Source organism: Saccostrea cucullata, unplaced genomic scaffold (genome assembly GCF_032062105.1).
Source record: "Saccostrea cucullata isolate Sc308-1 unplaced genomic scaffold, CSIRO_AGI_Scuc_v1 ctg3394, whole genome shotgun sequence".
NCBI lineage: Eukaryota > Metazoa > Mollusca > Bivalvia > Ostreida > Ostreidae > Saccostrea > Saccostrea cuccullata.
In genome coordinates, this window is record NW_026918302.1 from 25,746 (window position 1) to 41,558 (window position 15,813).

The window sequence follows — 15,813 nt, forward strand, 5'->3', positions numbered from 1 at the left end:
TCAACAGCCCCGCTAATAATGCCAAAATGAAATCCTCGCTAAAATGTCTACTTATACGGTTTGTCACCTAGTAAATAAATTTGCCGTGAAAAAAATATTTTAGAAAAACGATATATAAATCGTTTCTCATCGGGTAAACAAAAAATAGAGTGAAATTACAGGTACCTACTTATTTCAGTCTTTGTTTGATGGGAACTCGATATTATAGGCCCATTAAATTCTTGCCAATTGACCATATGAAGACTATCAGTGTTAGAATTCTCATCGTTGAATATGCACAGATAAATTCATGTAACTACGAGGGTCGTTAGAAAAGTTTGCAGACACATTGAAATTCGGAAAATCTATTCTGTACTGTAAAGTATGACCTACCGGTATGTCTGAATAAATTCCTATATTTTGTTTATTGGTATGTAAAAAATCAGATCCATATAATAAAATCTTGAAAAATTACAACGATTCTTACTACAAAGTTATGAGATTCATGGAGCAATCACTTGACATCAGGCGACGTAACAACCAGATTTCAACCCTTTATCCTTTGTTGCAGTTCTATATATCTTTAGATTTTTCTGATCTTTTTTCTACTTTAAAATTGAATATCTATATCACGACATGTTACTTTTCTTCTACAATGTCTTTTTTACTGATTCGTATATTATTGAGATCTTAAAAAAAGTTGATGCAGTTGATCAGTTTGAACCTTTTTTAGACATTTTCAGTCTACATACATAATTTGTACGTAGTGCAGTGCTCCATGACGCTCAATGACGTTCCGATTTTTGGCTGTGTTTGTATGCAATGATCATATACAAACGGCTATAAGACATTTTCCCTCCAATTTAGTTCAAAATTTTTCTTAGTGACGTTTCATGAATACTTAAGCGGCAGGTAAAATATCATAAATCTCTTTGAGCTGCAATTGTGCAATTTTTAATTTTGATAAAGGGTCTTTTTGATGTAAAGGTGCCAAAATATAGCATGCTCCGTGAAGCAAGTTTTATCAAAATAAAAAAGCTGTATGTTTTTTAATAATCACTGGAGAGCAAAATTTTCTTGTATATTTATCGGAAAAGAGGTAAAGATTCTATCTGGAAAGTTTGACCGGTTTCGTGGAAATAGCGCGTTCACAATTGAATTTGTCCGCGAAGTTTTCTAACACCCCTCGTATAGTACATCCTTTGATATCGATATTTTCAGTTACGCCGGTTCTACCAAGTCCCGATCCTATCTTACGACATTTTTCGACCCTGCATAGCAATAAACCCCTGTATAATGCATAGAAGTTGAGAGGATAAAGTAGAGTGAATTCTAATTCAGAAGACTGACTTAGCATTCGAACTTTTACTTACATTGGTGGTTATTTAAAGTACTCACACTGGGCAATGCACTAGAAAATAGAACTGTGTAGAATAAAAAATATGTGTTAATGACTTGTAAATGTTCCAATATCTAATGGTTTAAAAAGCGCGAAAATAACCAAAGATACGAGCGACAGAAATCTAAAATCTTTTGGAATGCTTTGTGCCTTTAACCAGATAGAAACACTGTTAATACATATAAAAATAATATAATATAAATTTACTTATATATACATTAGTTTATTTTATGAGAAAATTCTTTCTTTTTCTTTGAAATATTTAGAATTAAAGGACAAATGTTTAAACAAAAAAACACGAGGAGTACAATGACTTATTTATTGACTGTCGTCATGAGAAAAGGGCCCTTAAGGTCAAATTTTCACAAATTGACTTTTTAGTAAATTTTGATAGCCAGACTCTTTCTGAATGCAAATATACATAAATTTTGAAAATATCTCACTTTTTCGGTATTTTATGAGCATTTTAGTGAGGCACTCCAAAAAAACTTTGACGTTACTCATTAAAAACGTAATGACGTCCCCTGCTTCTAATTCAGTTTTCAAAAAAAAAACTTAAAATTGCAAGTTATTTGAATAACTTCAATCGTTTTCAGAATTAAAAACATGAGAAAATATTTTATTTTTTCTTCCAAACGACTAGTATGTAACTATTCAAAAGGGATTTTGTATGTTATTGCTATTTTCAGACTAATTTTAGAGCAGATCTAGTAAATGCGTAAAAAAGGGGGGTCTAGACAGAATGTAGGAACGGTTTATAACATAATCAGTAGGGAAATAATATTTGTTTAAATCCATACCAGCTATTCTTTTTTAATAATATTATTATAAAAATAATAATAATTATATAATAATTGAATTGAATTTATAGAATATATAGAGCACTTTTAAGATTAAAAGAATTATACATGTATATACAGAAGGACACCGCTCGCAAAATGGGACACTCCTCGCAAAAAGTACATCGATCCCGATATAAAAAAAATCTTATGAGACAGCGGTCACTCAAAACACACACAGACGTAACTTTATTCCCTATAACTCTTACGATAAAAAAACCATGTTTTTTCTGTATCACCCTAAAAAATCAAACGAGAAATAAATTCAGATACGCTAAGAATTATGTAAACTTGTTTTTAAAAACGTTTAATCCTTTTATAAAGATCCATAAAAAATCTTCCGTGCAAGCGGATTTAATTTTTTTTTTTACGCTTTTTAATATTTTATTAAAAATGATTAAAGCTCTAGGTTTCCTACTTACTATGTTTCTACTCCATAACTAAGACAGGTGACGAAAAAGAATTGTATAAACAATGGAAAATAAAGGACAAATGAATTATTTACATACCGTGCCTTAAATTGAAACTTCCTTTGAATTTATACCTCAAATTTAAAAAGCCTTTTACCAACTTATTTTTTTTTTAAAAGTTAATCACAATTGAAATAGTTTACAAATATTTCTGCACATTAACCCCCTTTTTTCTGCCACCTGTACCCTGTTTCACTTGAATACAACATTTGTATATTTCTTAAAAGGACTGCTACTACCATCTAAAAAAAAATTGTAATGCTATAATACATGTATTGTGTAAATTAATCAAAGAGATGGGAATTGTGCCGTTCCTGTCTCATTTTATTATATGTACGCTAAAAGGTGCTCGATTTTTCTGTGCGAAAATATGTACAGTTCCATAAAGATTTTTACAAAATCTATTTGACACTTAAACTGAATGAATACTGGTAGTGGAGCCTCATTTTTCCGGATGCTTTAGTTCCTAGTCAATTTTTCCGGAAGTGTATGTGAAGCGTCCGGATATCTGAATTATCAGGTAAACAAGACAAAATAACGTTACTTTAAAACTTTCGATCCGATGAAAAATAGTCCAGTTAATAAAGCATCCAAATATGTAGCGTTCGGATATCTGAAGGTCCACTGTATTTTTATGCAAGAACGTTAGACCCTTAGGAAGTCATTTCAGTTGGGGGGGGGGGGTATTTTCTTTTCAGTTGTAGGCAATTTCAACCACCAAATTTTCTTTGACAAGCAAAGCAAATTTTTAACGGCCACGAACGGTCATTTCTTCATTTTCCTCCGTGACAATGGCTTTTTAACTTGATACATTAATAGTCTTCACATTTCGATACGATTGTCTCATCCAATAATGAACAATTATGACAAACATACTTTAATGTTTTTTGTATGAGGTGATGCTGTTAATTAAGTTCTAATTTGACTTTCCTTGGCTGAAATAATTTAGGCAAACCAATTTTTCCCAAGTTATTACTTCAGAACAAACCCAACATATCAAAAAAAAAAAAACAATGACTCGTACCTTAGCCTGTCCCTGCACAACTCGTTTGAAAAAGAGAGGAGGGGGGGTCAGACAGGAAAAAATTAATTTGCCTTTAAAAAAGTCATCCAAAAAAGGGATGAGAAACTCGAATCAAATTTCGCCGTTGTGGAGAGGGGGGGGGTCAGTCTTCTTACAGTATCATAATACACTGCATTCTTCTTTTACCCTATAGTTTACCCTATGGTGCACGCATTTGACCATACTGCAGCAAAAAAGTGTGTTTACATGTGTGTGTATGTGGTTGCATGGGGTAAGGGGACCGAACTTTCAATGTAAATCCCTACCCCCTACCCCCGTTGCTACTTGCGCGCGACTGTAATACCTAATATTTTCTTTAAAAGAAGAAAACGTGCACGTGTGTTTGTTTATTAATTGCTTTCCGTAGAGTTAGGAGTATGATATAAAATCTTATCTGGTTTTTAATGGAACTTTTAGGAATTAATGTCGAGATATGCGGGGTATTTTGATACATGTATAAGAGTTGAAGATTTCAACGCAAAATGTGACTTATTTATTTCATATCATGAATTCAATAAGCAGTGATATATATTTCACGCTCATCAAAGTTTTTAAATATTTGTAACATATTTGTAACATTTTCATAACCTTTGAAAATTACACCCATAAACATTTGTTACATACTTTTTGCTCTTTCAGTGAATATATTTTCAAAAGATGTAGCTATATATCTGATATTATCAGAAGTACGTACGTCTTTTTGCTTAATCTATACTTTTTTTCCTTTTGGTCGATAAATATCCTCATTCATAATATCACTGTCAATGTAATATTGTTAATTTCTTCAACATTGGGTATAATGCTTTTGGGAAAAGTCTGAAATAGCTGTATTTAATTCCTTAACATATTGCAATATAGGTTCCAGGGGGCTTTCATTCATTCATTTCATTAGAACAATTTCCGAAATTTGAAACAATCGTAAATTTTAACACACAATTCCTTTGATTGTATTTTTTTTTTATCATTCCAAATTATTTTTTGTAACAAAATTTATTTTGGCAAAATTTTCGTGGCATCCCCATCAACTGTATTTTTTTTCCTTAGCATATTTAAATACATGTACTGTTAATATAGAAAAAAAATATTGTTAATTGATGTAGAAGGTTTGGATCACCCATGTTACCAGCATATCTTTATTCAATCAAAGAGGGATTGTGTTTCTCAGCTTTAACTCTAACTGGATTTTTATACTGAGATTTTTTTTTGGCTTGTCTTCTAACCCCCCCCCCCTCCCTTTTTAATCAACAGTTCACCGAAGGCTTGTTATAGGGGTACATCAGTATGATTAACTATGGATAAAAATTAAAATAACTAAATACACTCTGTACGTTTTAAATTGTGGTATATATTTTTAGGGACAAAGTAGCGCTTATAAGAACGGTAATACTATATGTGTGCATAGACTTCTCACTCGCTCTTCTATCTCCCCCCCCCCTCTCTCTCTCACTCTGAAAAAAAATATACAAATTATATGGAATATACCTTTTAATATTTAGACTTCTTAACATGAATTCAAATTTAAGCATTTGTAAATTGCTCAGAAATTAAATATGCAGCATCTTTAATTAAGTCATTCATAGGTCTTCATCGTATTAATCGCTGTTCCAGAGCTAGGAATGTGCATGTCCAATGTCCCGTATATCAACATCAAATGAAATACTTAAACAAAATTATGAATAAATTTACGTACTAAATTGTAATAATATCATATTCCATTTAAAAAATGTCCGCATCAAGTTTCAAATTTTAGTTACACTTTGAAATTCGATTTTCAAAATTCGGTAAACAAAAATTACTTCCGTGTTTACAATACCGCGACTTTGACGTCGTTTTCTGAGCATTGTGACGTCAAAGTACAAGGGCCCTTTTCTCATGACGGCAGTCAATTAAATTATTTACTATACACAAACTATCAAGTAAAAAGTATTAAACATCAATTTATATTTAAAGTTCAAATTAAATATTTTTTAAACAAAAAAAAAACAAGAGGAGTACATTAATTAATAAATTAAATCACTTAGTATAATTTTTTTTTCAAGAACATTAAACTAAATGTATATAATAAAACATTTGTATTTAGCCATTTTTTTATATACGGGACATTGGACATGCACATTTATGATTAATACGATGAAGACCTATGAATGACTTAATTAAAAGATGCTGGTATTTTTAATTTCTGAGCAATTTACAAAATTTGAATTCTTTAAGAATCTTAAATATTAAAAGGTATATTGTATATAATTTACGCATATTTTTTTTCAGAGTGAGGGGGGCGGGGGGGGGAGATGAAGAGCGAGTGAGAAGTCTATGCACACATATAGTAGTTAGGTTCTGATATGCGCTACTTTTTTTCCTAAAAATCTGTAGCCACAATTTAAAACGTAAAACAGAGTGATATGCTAATTTTTATCCATAGTTAATAGTACTGAATGTACCCCTATAACAAGCCTTCGGTGAACTGTTGATTTACATAAAGGGAGGGGGGGGGGTTGGATATACATTGCCAAAAAAAAATTGTGAATAACAAAAAATCCAGTTAGAGTTGAACTGGCTAAGAACGCAATCCTCTTTGATTGAATAAAGATATGCTGGTAACATGGGTGATCCAAACCTTCTACATCTAATGCATAACAATATTTTTTTTCTTTTTAAAAAATAAATGATTTGTCTTAGTAGTAAAAAAATGCAGGGATTGTCAAAATTTTCAAAATAAATTTTGTTACAAAAAATAATTTGGAATGATAAAAAAAAATATTGTCAAAGGAATTGTGTGGTAAAAATTAAATATATGTTTTCCTTTTTCTTTATTGTTCTAATGAAATGAATGAATGAAAGGAAATGGAACGTAATTCTGGATGTATGCAAGTAATAAGCTATTTCAGACTTTTTCCCAAAAGCATTATTACACAATGTTGAAGAAATTAACCCCTGATGAACATTGACAGTGCAACGGAAATTATGAATGAGGATAATTATAAAAAGGAAAAAAAGTATTGTTAGGGAAAAAGACGATTCCCTGTCCAAATTTCCTCAAACGCAGACATTGTGATATATAGCTACATCTTTTGAAAATATATTCACTGAAAGAGCAAAAAGTATGTAACGCAAGGCATCTTATGGGTGTAAGACAGTTATGAAAATGTTACAAATATGGGACAAATATTTAAAAACTTTGATGAGCGTGAAAATATATATCACTGCTTATTGAATTCATGATATGAAATAAATAAGTGGAATAGCTTTTGCGTTGAAATCTTCAACTCTTATACATGTATCAAAATAGCTGCAGGCATATCTCAACATTAATTCCTCTAAAGTTCATTAAAAACCAGATAAGATTTTCAAGCATCCAACAAACTCTACGGAAAGCAATTAATAAACAAAGGAAGCCACGTTTTTACCATTTGTGGAATCTTAGGTATTACATCCGCGCAGACAATGGAAATCGGGGGGTAGGGGGTAGGGATTAAACCTAAGTAGTGAAAGTGCCCAGCCATGCAACCATCAGCTACACACACATGTAAACACACTTTTTTTGCTGAATATAATAGAAGTGCGTGCACCATAGGGTTACTATACGGTTAAAAGAAGTACGTCAACTTATATGATATCCACAGCACCATAGCGCTCCGAAATTTGAAACGAGTTTCTCATCCCTTTTTTGGATGACATATCGTCAAAGGCAAATTAGCATTTTTTCCTGGCTGAGACCCCTTCCTACGAACAAAAGTCGTGCAGAAAAAACAAACAAACTGAAGGATGTAGGAGTCATTGTTTTTTTTTTGCGAGCTGTTGGGTTTGTTCTGAAGTAATAACTTGGGAAAAATTCGTTGCTTTAAAAAACAGCCAAGGAAAGTCGAATTTGAGAAACTTAATAACAGCATCACCTCATTGGTGTGTAAAGTAGTTTTGTCATAATTGTTTTTATTGGATGAGACAATCGTATCGAAATGTGAAATTTTTCGAGTTAAAAAGCCATTTTCTTTCTCTAGAAGAAATGAAATGACCGTTCAGTCACCGTTGCAAATTTGTTTGTTATCAAGTGATAATTTAGTGGTTGAAATTGCCTACAACTGATTTCCAGCCCCAAAGCCAACTGAAAATGACTAATCTTAACGTTCTTGCGAAAAAAATGGGACCTCAGATATCCGAAATTTTAAATATTTACAAGCTTTATTAACTGGACATGTTTTCATCGGATCGAAAGTTTTAAAGTAACGTTATTTTTCTTGTTTTTGATAATTCAGATATCCGAACACTCCACATGCTCCGGAAAAATTGACTTTCCACAAAAGAAACATGTATGCTCGCTACCAAAGTCATTCGAAAAGTGTCGAATCAATTTTGTAAAATCTTTATGGAACTTTACATATTTTGAAACGAAAGTTGAATGGACTGTTTTATTGTATGTATGTTTCTGTGTGTGTCGCACGTTTATTGCCATTCTCTTGAATTAATTTACACAAAAGTTATGTAGCATTACAATTTTTTTTAGATGGTAGTAGCAGTCCTTTTCAGAATATTTCAAAATCTTGTATTTTATGAACTTAACTCAGGTCGCGACAACAAATCAATTTTATTCATTATTTCTTATCTTATATAATGTAATGTTTTTATTTTCATTTTTATATATGTGTATGTGGTGCATTGATAATGTTGATATCGAATTTTATGACATACATGTTAATGGCCTTCTTTCTTGTTTAACAGTCATGACATGAGAATTTTTCTCTTTAAAAATTCATTTGTCAATGAACTTTTCCATTCGTTATAGTTGTGTTTTTCTTGTCACGTACCCCTTCATTAGGTTTATGAAAAGTGCATACAATTTTCTGGACAATTAATTTTTACGCTGACAATTCTCGAAAAAGGAAATAAGTTTGAAAGATTATTCTTATTTATGGTATATTTTTTATGGATCTTTATAAAAGGATTAAAAATATATTTAAAAACAAGTTTACATAATTCTTAGCGTATAGAATTCATTATTTCTAGCTATACTATCTACCTCATGGTTTTAGGGTGATACAGAAAAACATAAATTTTTATCTTAAGAGTTATGAATAAAGTTACATACTGTTGTTTTGAGTGACCATAAGATCTTTTTTATCTCAGTAAACGATGTACTTTTTTGCGAGGAGCTGTCCCATTTTTTATCAAAATATTTATTCTGTATATACATGTATAATTCTTTTACATCTTAAAAGTGCTCTATATATTCTATAAATTCAATTCAATTATTATATAAGTATTATTATTTTTGTCAATAATATTATTGGAAAAAAGTTTTGTATGGATTTTACAAATATTATTTTCACACTGAATTTATGTTATAATACCGTTTTTATTTGCAAAAAGTTCCCTTACGCTTATTTACTGAAATGCCTGTGTAAAATTGTCCCGCAAAATAGCAATAACATACAAAATGGATTTTGAATAGTTACATACTAGTAAGTTGGAAGAAAAAATAAAATATTTTCCGGCTGTTTTTAATTCTGAAAACCCCTTTGCCCAGCATATGGCCAAATAACTTGCAAAGATTTTAAGTTTTTTTTTGAAAACTGATTTAAGAGCAGTACGACCTGGCGTTACGTTTTTAATGAGGAATTGTAAAGTTTTTTTGGAGTGCGCGCAGGGAAGAAAATTTATCAAATGGAGTGCAAAAGTGAGATATTTTCAAAATTTATGTATATTTGCATTCAGAAGATTCTGGCTATCAAAATTTAAAAAAAGTCAATTTGTGAAACAAATCTTGGCCCTTGTAAGTTAACAACTATCAAAAGAAAGTCATTGTACTATTATTTTTTTGTTTTAAACATTTGTCCTTTAATTTAAAAATTTATCAATTTATGGAAAGGTCATGAGAGTAAAATAAACTAATGTATATATAAGTAAAAAATGTTATATTATTTTTAGATGTATTAGAAAATTGTCTTTTGGTTAAAGGCACAAAGCATTCCAAAAGATTTTAAAGTTAATCTTTGGTTATTTTCGCGCTTTTTTAAACCATCATTAAATTAGTAAAAGCATTTACAAGTCTTAAAACAATTCCGTTGTTTTCTACACAGTTCTATTTTCTAGTGCATTGCCCAGTGTGAGTACTTTAAATAACCTGTATATTAGAGTAAAAAGTTCAAATGTAGTCAGTCTTCTGAATAGGCAATTCACTAAAATTTTCCTCTCAACATATGGGGTTTATTTTGCAGGGTCAAAATTTTTTGCGGGACTTTGTCTATCCATTGAATAAAATATCGATATCAAAGGATGTACTATACGAGGTGTCAGAAAACTTCGCGGACAAGTTCAATTGTGAACGCGCCTGTTCCACGAAAAGCAGTCAAACTTTCCAGATAGAATCTTTACCTTTTTCCGATAAATATACAAGAAATTTTTGCTCTGCAGTGAATTTAAGAAAACATACAGCTTTTTTAAGTCTGATAAAACTTGCTTCACGGAGCATGCTACATTTTGGCACCTTTACATCAAAAAGTCCTTTTTATCAAAATTAAAAATTGCACAATTGTAGCTCAAAGAGATTTATGATATTTTACCTGCCGCTTTAATATTTTCGGTGAAAAACGTCACTAAGAAAAATTTTGACTAAATTGGAGGGTATATGACTGTTTTATAGCCGTTTGTATATGATCATTGCATACAAACACAGCCAAAAATCGGAACGTCATTGACGGTCGTGGACACTGCGCTCATTACAAATTATGTATGTAGACTGAAAATGTCTAAAAGGTTCAAACTGATCGACTGCATCAACTTTTTTAAGATCTCGAATAATATACAATCAGTAAAAAAGACGTTGTAGAAGAAAAGTAACATGTCGTGATATGATATTCAATTTTAAAGTAGAAAAAAGATCAGAAAAATCTAAAGATATATAGAACTGAACAAATTAATTGAAAATCTGGTTGTTACGTCGCCTGATGTCAAGTGATTGTCCGTGAATCTCATAACTTTGTAGTAAGAATCGTTGTAATTTTTCAAGATTTTATTATATGGATCTGATTTTTTACATACAAATAAACAAAATATTGAATTATTTCAGACATACCGGTAGGTCATACTTTACAGTACCAGATAGATTTTCCGAATTTCAATGTGTCTGCAAACTTTCTAACAACTAGCTGCAGTGGACACTCTGCATATTCAACGATGAGAATTGTAGCACTTGATAGTCTTGGTGTGGATGAATTGGCAAGAATTTAATGGGCCTATAATATCGATTTGCCATCGAACAAAGACTGAAATAAGTAGGTACCTGTAATTACACTATTTGTTATGAGAAACGATTTATATATCGTTTTTCTAAAATATTTTTTTCACGGCAATTTATTTACTAGGTGACGAACCGTAGTAGTTGAACATTTTAGCGAGGATTTCGATTTTGGCATTATTAGCAGGGGCTGTTGAAATCGCTTAAAAAGGAATATGGCCTTTAAATTAAATGGCGTTATTATTTGCATTGTTGTTTTGTCGGCATTTCTGAAAATCGCTAAAAATGCTTTTCGATAAAAATCAATACCAATCTTTAAAGAGAAATTGCTAAATTACAGTATTCGCTAAAATTTCCTCTATAGAGTATTTTCGCGTATTCTCGAAAACAGAATAATATTCATAACATTATCAAATACTTAATATATTTGACAATTTGTATTGCCGAACTAGTGGGGTCTTTATGGAGAAAATCAAATCACAAAAATTGCCTTTTTTGCCTGTAATGTATTCTTTTTTATGCAATGTTTTAAGAATTGAAATTAATTATGAATATAAAGTCTTTAATTTGTTGTGTCATCTTAATGATCCATTGCACAAGTATTTAAATTTATTGAATGAATGTTATTGTAATTTCTTTTTATATAAAAAAAAGATGGCGTTGTTCCTAAAGGGTATCAGTGAAATTGTTTTCGAAGTTAAAGAACTCATCATCCCTTTTTTATAAATGGTTTCTCCAAGTAGATATTTTATTGTATTAAAAAATTTCGTCATGGATTTTGAAACTTTTGAAAACACAAATATTAAAATAATGCACAATTTTATTGTAGGCCTCTTGTATCTCGGTGTTGAAATATTTCTTACAGTACGCACAAAGGTTGAATTTATTTTTCAAGGACATTTAAATTTATCTAGAGTGAATTTGACCCAAGAGGACTGCTTAGGTCACGGGAGATAAAACGGCTGGAGAAACCTATTTTTATTTATCCATTTTGAACTTCTTTCTCAAACCTCCTTCTAGTGATCTCCTGTTTTTGTGCATCAAGAAGAAATCCTGACGTTCTACAAGTTTCCAGATATTGACCTGATCTTATATATATTTACCTCGAGTTAATCAAATAAGTGCTTTTTGCACGTAGGAGTGGAAATAACAATTGTTAATTGACAATATGTCATCGATATATCTGAAAGTTAGTTGAAGACCACACAAGATTATCATCTTTTCATGCATAAGATTTTGCATAAATTGTGCTTCTAATGTGAAATTAGCTCTCGCTCTGATGGAGGTCGTGAGTTCGTATCTCAGGCCGCGGAGCTGGTTGTTAGAATGGGTAGCAACTGTTCCTTAGCCATGGGCTCGGCACTTTGAAGTGAAAGTTGCGGGTCCTTCGGATGAGACCTTAAAAACCAAGGCCCAGTGTCAGCGGCAGGCGTTGGCACGATAAAGATCCCTCACTGCTCAATGGCCCTGAGTGCAAAGTAAAGGTCAAAATTTGAAGCCCTTTGGTGACGCCTCTACATGAGTGAAATATCCTCGATAAAAACAACATACAATCAATCAATCTAATGTGAAATTCTAATGTGAAGATGTTTTGAATTGGTTTCAAAAATATTGTATGTAAAGTACAAGAGAAACAATCATAGAAAATCTGGCATCAAATGGAAAAAGCAGTTTAGTGTTACCTTTTCATTTTTTTTTATTTTCACAGCTAAATTCTAAATAATTATATATCTCATTTATTTCTTTATAAAAATTATTTTTCATCACATCATTAATATTCCTCTTTCATAGGTAATGTTACATCAATCAAACAAATCATGGCGAACATATCAATAAGACACTATTTATACTAAACCCTACAACACATTAAACGATTACAGATATAATCAATAAAATACCTTTCTTGTATGTAAGAAGGAAATAATCGTTACAGCTTTTCAAAAAAGCTGTAGCCCTTACCCGCTTACACAGGACACGCATTTCTCAGAACTTTGTTGTTTAAATTAATCATCAGTATTTTAAATAATGTTATATCTTCTATTTTTCATTTTAAATTTTTCAAGATAAAAAATTCTAATAAATGGTATTTTCAAAAAAAAAAAAAATGTATTCCCACATTTTATTGAAAAAAAAATTTCATTCTTAATATCATTGATTGATTGTATACTGTTAACGTCCCGCTCCAGAATTTTTGGCTGGATATGGAGGCGTCACCATTCAAGTAAAGGCTGCATATTTAGGCCTACGCTGCGGCACTGGGCTTTTCACAGCAGGGGAGGGATCTTTATCGTGCCACGGCCTGCTGTGACACGGGGCCTCGGTTGTAGGATTCTCAGTGAAGGACCGCCCCACTAGTCGCCTTTTACGACAAGCAAGGGGGTGCTGAGAGGACCTATTGTAACCCGGATCCCCACGGGGATTCATTCTTAATATCAAATTGAGTTGCACTGATGAACATGCAGCTGCAGTGATGTGTAACATTGATACATAACATAATGTGTTTAGTCCTTTGTTAAGATCAAACTGATTGAAACCAGAATTGTTGTAACTTTTCAACCTCAAATGTCGACTTTTTAATTGATTTTCCTCTGTTGAATTACCATGCAATCAGGTGTTTTTCCTTTATTTTTCCCCTAAACGTACATAATCAATACATGTGTTGTACAAAATAAGAAATGTGGTGAGTTTTTTATTTATATTTTCAATTACATGTATTAGAATAAAAAATGTTTTTCACAACTTTTTAATAAATAGTAACTAAAATAGAAACCCAAGAAATAATCACGGGATAGATAGATAACAATAGAACTATTTTGTTTCCCTTAAACAAGTACAAATTATCTTTCTGTACATGTTAAAAATTAACACCAAATAAATACAGTATGTCCTTTGTCTGAAACTAGGGGTAGATGACCAGCTGCCCGCCAAATATCACTAAAATATTCCGACTTGGCATTAAACAATATAAATCAATCAATCAATCCTTTTAACCAATATCTGTATCAAGATATCACATTAAGTTGTTGTGACTATACAGCTTGGAATAAGTACTCATTTTACGTTTTGAGCCGATGTAGTCGCTCCTGTTACAATTGTACTGTGCCACGTTTAAATGCTCTCTTATTTTTGACGGTGAATGCAGCATGGCACTGATTCTGTAATTTATATCAGGCAATATGCAAATCACAAGTAGGTGAGAACATGAAAATATCATTCACGACACCAGTATTAAATTTAATGATCAATACATATCGAAGAATCTTTATCTTAAATGCCAAAAAGAAAGAAAAACTTGCAAGTAAAAATTAATTAATTACTTAATTAATACTGTATCTTGAACTATTCATGAACATAACAAAGATTAATTTATATAAATCTTGAAATACATTCATTTCCTTAATATCGACATATTTTGTGATTGGATTTTGCATCAGATTGTCAAGAAAATCTTTCAATCACAAAGTTGTTTGCTTGTTGACATGCCCAGTGATCTTACAGCTTTCGTGTATCACATCCAATGGAGTTGTTTGCAACGAGGACGCGGAATCCATTGTAAGTCTTTTGACGATGATAACGCAAAGGAGATAGAGATTAAGCAGTCCTCTTACTACTATATAAAACAAATAAAGAACACTGTCTTTAAAAAAAAATTTGACGAGATTTGCAATGATCTATTTTTCTAAAAAAAAAAAAAAAATAGACGCTTGTACTTCATAAATGCACTCGCCGGGAAAGGTAGTGTGTTCAATACCTTCTCCATTATTCATTTTGGAAAAGTCGCTTCTCCCATGATGGCTTCTGGGTTATGACACAATCTTTCCGTACAATTATATTTTTTTGAAATATATTTTTTATTGACAACATGTCAAAGGAATCAGACAAAAGTGCTGAAAACTTCATAGTCCTCTCCCATGCACAAAATGTCATAAGCCATCAAATATTAAAAAGTTTTACAATTTTACAATAATATAGATGAACGTAGAAGAACAAAAACACAAGCTAATTATACCAAAAATATAGTATTTAAAATTGTATTTAGTATGATGACAACAAGTACCATATAACATAGATTTCAAAATACATGTAGGTAGTGATTTGAAATAATTGTTAATTGAAACAACCATTATGTGAATAAGCCATTTTTAAACCTAGTCAGCACGGTAACTGAACATTCTAGGTACGTCACACTAACCTATGACTTGCGCTCGTTATCATGCACTTGAACATGAATTATGTGAATTTTGTTCGTTAACTTCGTTGACTTGAAATTATATAACCATGTTTCATTGTGCCGTGTTTTTTAAATCAATATATAGAACGCAAATACTTACCAGTATAAATCTGTAGAAATTGAATACGAGTACAAGTAATTAAGACGTGGCAGATTGAAGGAACTTGAAAGCACTTATAAACAACAATACTCCCGACACGGAATATTTGGTTTACTGTTTCGAGCTGAATGACCGGATATTTTGTTTGCAAACGGGATTCCGTCTCACGAAATTTTGTTGAATTGCTTACTCCACGACGTGAAATCATACGTTCTACCAGTATTTCGCAGTAGGTATTGTAATCGAGACAATTTCTAAATTCTTCTGCTTTTTAATAGAAGATATTTGTTTTCTTCATCAGTATTTTGTAGAATATTAATAAAGTTTCAGAACACAGTAAGACGTATACTCTTCTCTCCATTTAGAGACTTTTATTTTCGAGAAAATATACAAGCCCAGATATTTATATTAATGGAACGCATAAATACAGCTGACTCTTGGTACCTTTTTGTACATGCTTTACAAAAAATACGCAATTCGTGAGACTACATAACTGAAAGAAGC